Source organism: Salvelinus namaycush, unplaced genomic scaffold (assembly GCF_016432855.1).
Source record: "Salvelinus namaycush isolate Seneca unplaced genomic scaffold, SaNama_1.0 Scaffold251, whole genome shotgun sequence".
Classification (NCBI taxonomy): Eukaryota; Metazoa; Chordata; class Actinopteri; order Salmoniformes; family Salmonidae; genus Salvelinus; species Salvelinus namaycush.
The window spans coordinates 250386-256385 of record NW_024059353.1 but is presented as its reverse complement, the minus strand read 5'-3'; positions in this window follow the sequence as shown (position 1 = coordinate 256385).

Here is a 6000-nt window from a genome sequence, read left to right as displayed (position 1 = left end):
AAGAAACATTTTATGATGCTATTTCATATATCTGTCGTACATGTGAACTAGTCGTGGGCGGCCAACGTTTTGGCTACTCTAAGCTATACCGAAGCTGCATAACGTAATGAAGTTATTTTTAGAATTCTAACACTGTGATTTCATTAATAACTAATGGATCTATCATTTCCTATACAACATGTCTTTTTTAGTTATGTTTATGAATAGCTATTTGGTCAGAATATGTGTGTCAGAAAAAGTGTTAGTAAAATATCCGAACGTTGTGGGAAATAGTAGCTAAGTTAGCATAATGGGTAACCACTGATTTCAGCTCTAAATATGCACATTTTTGAACAAAACATAAGTGTATGTATAACCTGATGTTATAGGACTGTCATCTGAGGAAGAAAATCAAGGTTAGTCAAAAATTATATATCTTTTGCCTGTTTGTTACAATCGCTTACTTTTGCTACTGGGAAATGGCTTGTGTTTTTGGCTATTGTGGCTACGCTAATATAACGCTATATTGTGTTTTCGCTGTAAAACACTTGATAAATCGGAAATATTGTCTGGAATCACAAGATGCCTGTCTTTCAATTGCTGTACACTATGTATTTTTCAGAAATGTTTTATGATGAGTAATTAGGTATTTGACGTTGGTGTCTGTAAATATTATGGCTGCTTTCGGTGCAATTTCTGAATGTAGCTGCAATGTAAACTATGATTTATACCTGAAATATGCAAATTTTTCGAACAAAACATATGCTATACAATAAATATGTTATCAGACTGTCATCTGATGAAGTTGTTTCTTGGTTAGTGGCTATTTATATCTTTATTTGGTCGAATTTGTGATAGCTACTGATGGAGTAAAAAACTGTTGGAGTAAAAAAGTGCTGTCTTTTGCTAACGTGGTTAGCTAATAGATTTACATATTTTGTCTTCCCTGTAAAACATTTTAAAAATCGGACATGTTGGCTTGATTCACAAGATGTGTACCTTTCATATGCTGTATTGGACTTGTTAATGTGTGAAAGTTAAATATTTAAAAAAAATATCTTTTGAATTTCGCGCCCTGCACTTTGAGCTGGCTGTTGTCATAAGTGTACCGACGTCGGGCTTGCACGCCAAACAGGTTAATTTGTAATTCATTTGTAAACATTTTGAAAAACACAATTCCATGTTGACATTATGGGGTATTGTGTGTAGGCCAGTGACACAAAATCTATATTTAATCATTTAAACACAACAAAATGTGGAAAAAGTCAAGGGATGTGAATAGTTTCTGTATTTCGGGCACTAGAACAGTATGCAGCACCCAGCCTCACCCTACTGGACTCGGAAGTCAAATGTCTACTGTTTGCTGATGATCTGGTGCTTCTGTCCCCAACCAAGGAGGGCCTACAGCAGCACCTAGATCTTCTGCACAGATTCTGTCAGACTTGGGCCCTGACGTTGAATTTCAGTAAGACAAAAATAACGGTGTTCAAAAAAGGTCCAGTTGCCAGGACAGCAAATACAAATTCTAGTAGTTCACTGTTGCCCTAGAGCACAAAGAACTATTCGTACCTCGGCCTAAACATCAGCACCACAGGTAACTTCCACAAGGCTGTGAATGATCTAATTAGACAAAAAGGGCCTTCTACGTCATCAAAAGGAACATAAAACTCAACATCCCAATTAGGATCTGATTAAAAATACTTCAGTTATAGAACCCATTGCCCTCTATGGTTGTGAGATCTCGGGTCCGCTCACCAACCAAGAATTCACTAAATGGGACAAACACCAAATTGAGACTCCGCATAAAGAATTCTGGTCATGCAAATAACTGACGATAATTACATAAACACATTTAACATCTCTTCCACACGTAGCCTACAAGCAGTATGTAGTCCATTTCAGAAGAACAGAATAGCATACTCTGAGTTGTCCTTATGTTAGGTCCTGATCTGGCTATGCCAAATGGCTGTGGGCTACACTAGTTCATTAAGCAGACAAGATTTGCTTAGAATTCCGTGGTATTATTTTATAGTATTATTTTATATTATTTTATATCATTATTTTTATAGAACACAATTGAACAAAGCTGAATAAAATAGAGAGTGAAGTGTGAACATGCAGCTATTCTGTGTTGAGCGGTTAACAAAGAAACAGGTCCTCCTATTTGCTTAATTTAGAGTCATTAATGTCACTTTAGTTGTTCTACAAATGTAGGGCTGTATGTTTTGATTTATAATACATTCTAAGACTGCATGATATGACTCTAATGATGATTTGAAAAAAAGTTGCTTGAAAGGCAACAAAGCAACAAAGCAAGCTCTGCTATGAGCTTGCTTTGTTTTTTTGCGCAGGCTGTACACACTACATCAGTCTCTCATTCATAATTTGACAAGCACTTGATAATGCCTTTGAATCTCCCGGTGGCATCCCCTTTTGTGGCCGTAATGCCCCCTAAAAAGATCCATGCCTTTTGCAGCAAGTGGCCGTTGTGCCCTTTGGTTAAATATAATAATTATAATTCCCTTCTCCCTGAGTGCTGCGTGTTCCGAAGCACCTATCACTCACATGGCTCTCCATCACGTGATCGGGTCTTTCTCACAAGCTTCAAGTGAAGACAGACACATCGGGGACGCAACTTGGATTTGCCTTCTGTTTAGCTGTCGTTATGGACGACTAACATCTCCGGTTTAGATTTTATTTGATACATGTGACCATATCATCGTAAAGTATGTTTTTTCAATATAGTTTAATCAGATTATTGAATTTTTTTCGGGAGTTTTGCCGTGTTCCGTTCTCTGACTTTGTTGACGTTGGAGAGATCCGTGCCACTTGGCAAGTGCCCATGCTAAATGATGAGGGAAATGTGCCGTTCCAGATCCAAACAACGACTGTTCTGGACAAAGGACACCTTGTCCAACATTCTGACGGAAGATCACCAAAAGTAAGAAACATTTTATGATGCTATTTCTAATATCTGTCGTGCATGTGAACTGGTCGTTGGCGCCCAAGTGTTTCTGGCTATTGTGGCTACGCTAATATAATGCTACATTTTGTTTTCGCTGTAAAACATTTAATAAATCGGAAATATTGTCTGGAATCACAAGATGCCTGTCTTTCAATTGCTGTACACTATGTATTTTTTTTAAATGTTTTATGATGAGTAATTAGGTATTTGACGTTGGTGTCTGTAAATATTATGGCTGCTTTCGGTGCAATTTCTGATTGTAGCTGCAATGTAAACTATGATTTATACCTGAAATATGCAAATTTTTCGAACAAAACATATGCTATACAATAAATATGTTATCAGACTGTCATCTGATGAAGTTGTTTCTTGGTTAGTGGCTATTTATATCTTTATTTGGTCGAATTTGTGATAGCTACTGATGGAGTAAAAAACTGTTGGAGTAAAAAACTGTTGTCTTTTGCTAACGTGGTTAGCTAATAGATTTACATATTTTGTCTTCCCTGTAAAACATTTTAAAAATCGGACATGTTGGCTTGATTCACAAGATGTGTACCTTTCATATGCTGTATTGGACTTGTTAATGTGTGAAAGTTAAATATTTGTAAAAAATATATTTTGAATTTCGCGCCCTGCACTTTGAGCTGGCTGTTGTCATAAGTGTACCGACGTCGGGCTGCAGCCCAAACAGGTTAACAAACCTCCAAACGAGCTTCAATGCCATACAACACTCCTTCCGTGGCCCCCAAATGCTCTTAAATGCTAGTAAAATGAAATGCATGCAAAATGAAATGCATGCTCTTCAACCGATCGCTGCCCGCACCTGCCCGCCCGTCCAGTATCACTACTCTTTACGGTTCTGACTTAGAATATGTGGACAACTACAAATACCTAGGTGTCTGGCTAGACTGTAAACTCTCCTTCCAGACTCACATTAAGCATCTCCAATCCAAAGTTAAATATAGAATCTGCTTCCTATTTCGCAACAAAGCCTCCTTCACTCATGCTGCCAAACATACCCTCGTAAACTGACTATCCTACCGTTCCTTGACTTCGGCGATGTAATTTACAAAATAGCCTCCAACACTCTACTCAGCAAATTGGATGCAGTCTATCACAGTGCCATCCGTTTTGTCACCAAAGCCCCATAAACTACCCACCACTGCGACCTGTATGCTCTTGTTGGCTGGTCCTCGCTACATATTCGTCGCCAAACCCACTGGCTCCAGGTCATCTATAAGTCTTTGCTAGGTAAAGGAATTGCAAAACTCACTGAAGTTGGAGACTTATATATCTGAAGGCCTATAGGTTCACCACTGAAGGTCTATAGGTTCACCACTGAAGGCCTATAGGTTCACCACTGAAGGTCTATAGGTTCACCACTGAAGGCCTATAGGTTCACCACTGAAGGCCTATAGGTTCACCACTGAAGGCCTATAGGTTCACCACTGAAGGTCTATAGATTCACCACTGAAGGCCTATAGGTTCACCACTGAAGACCTATGGGTTCACCACTGAAGGCCTATAGGTTCACCACTGAAGGCCTATAGGTTCACCACTGAAGGCCTATAGGTTCACCACTGAAGACCTATGGGTTCACCACTGAAGGCCTATAGGTTCACCACTGAAGACCTATAGGTTCACCACTGAAGGCCTATAGGTTCACCACTGAAGGCCTATAGGTTCAACACTGAAGGTCTATAGGTTCACCACTGAAGACCTATAGGTTCACCACTGAAGGCCTATAGGTTCACCACTGAAGGCCTATAGGTTAACCACTGAAGGCCTATAGGTTCAACACTGAAGGCCTATAGGTTCAACACTGAAGGTCTATAGGTTCACCACTGAAGACCTATAGGTTCACCACTGAAGGTTCACCACTGAAGGCCTATAGGTTCACCACTGAAGGTTCACCACTGAAGGTCTATAGGTTCAACACTGAAGGTCTATAGGTTCACCACTGAAGGTTCACCACTGAAGGTCTATAGGTTTACCACTGAAGGTTCACCACTGAAGGTCTATAGGTTTACCACTGAAGGTTCACCACTGAAGGTCTATAGGTTCACCACTGAAGGCCTATAGGTTCACCACTGAAGGTCTATAGGTTCACCACTGAAGGTTCACCACTGAAGGCCTATAGGTTCACCACTGAAGGTTCTCCACTGAAGGTCTATAGGTTCACCACTGAAGGCCTATAGGTTCACCACTGAAAGTTCTCCACTGAAGGCCTATAGGTTCACCACTGAAGGCCTATAGGTTCACCACTGAAGGCCTATAGGTTCACCACTGAAAGTTCTCCACTGAAGGCCTATAGGTTCACCACTGTTACACACTGAAGGCCTATAGGTTCACCACTGAAGGCCTGTAGGTTCACCCCTGAAGGCCTATAGGTTCACCACTGAAGGTCTATAGGTTCACCACTGAAGGCCTATAGGTTCACCACTGAAGGCCTATAGGTTCACCACTGAAGGTCTATAGGTTCACCACTGAAGGTTCACCACTGAAGGTCTATAGGTTCACCACTGAAGGTCTATAGGTTCACCACTGAAGGTCTATAGGTTCACCACTGAAGGTCTATAGGTTCGCCACTGAAGGCCTATAGGTTCACCACTGAAGGCCTATAGGTTCAACACTGAAGGTCTATAGGTTCACCACTGAAGGCCTATAGGTTCACCACTGAAGGCCTATAGGTTCAACACTGAAGGTCTATAGGTTTACCACTGAAGGTTCACCACTGAAGGTCTATAGGTTCACCACTGAAGGTCTATAGGTTCACCACTGAAGGTCTATAGGTTCACCACTGAAGGCCTATAGGTTCACCACTGAAGGCCTATAGGTTCAACACTGAAGGTCTATAGGTTTACCACTGAAGGTTCACCACTGAAGGTCTATAGGTTCACCACTGAAGGTCTATAGGTTCACCACTGAAGGTCTATAGGTTCACCACTGAAGGCCTATAGGTTCACCACTGAAGGCCTATAGGTTCACCACTGAAGGCATATAGGTTCACCACTGAAGGCCTATAGGTTCACCACTGAAGGCCTATAGATTCACCA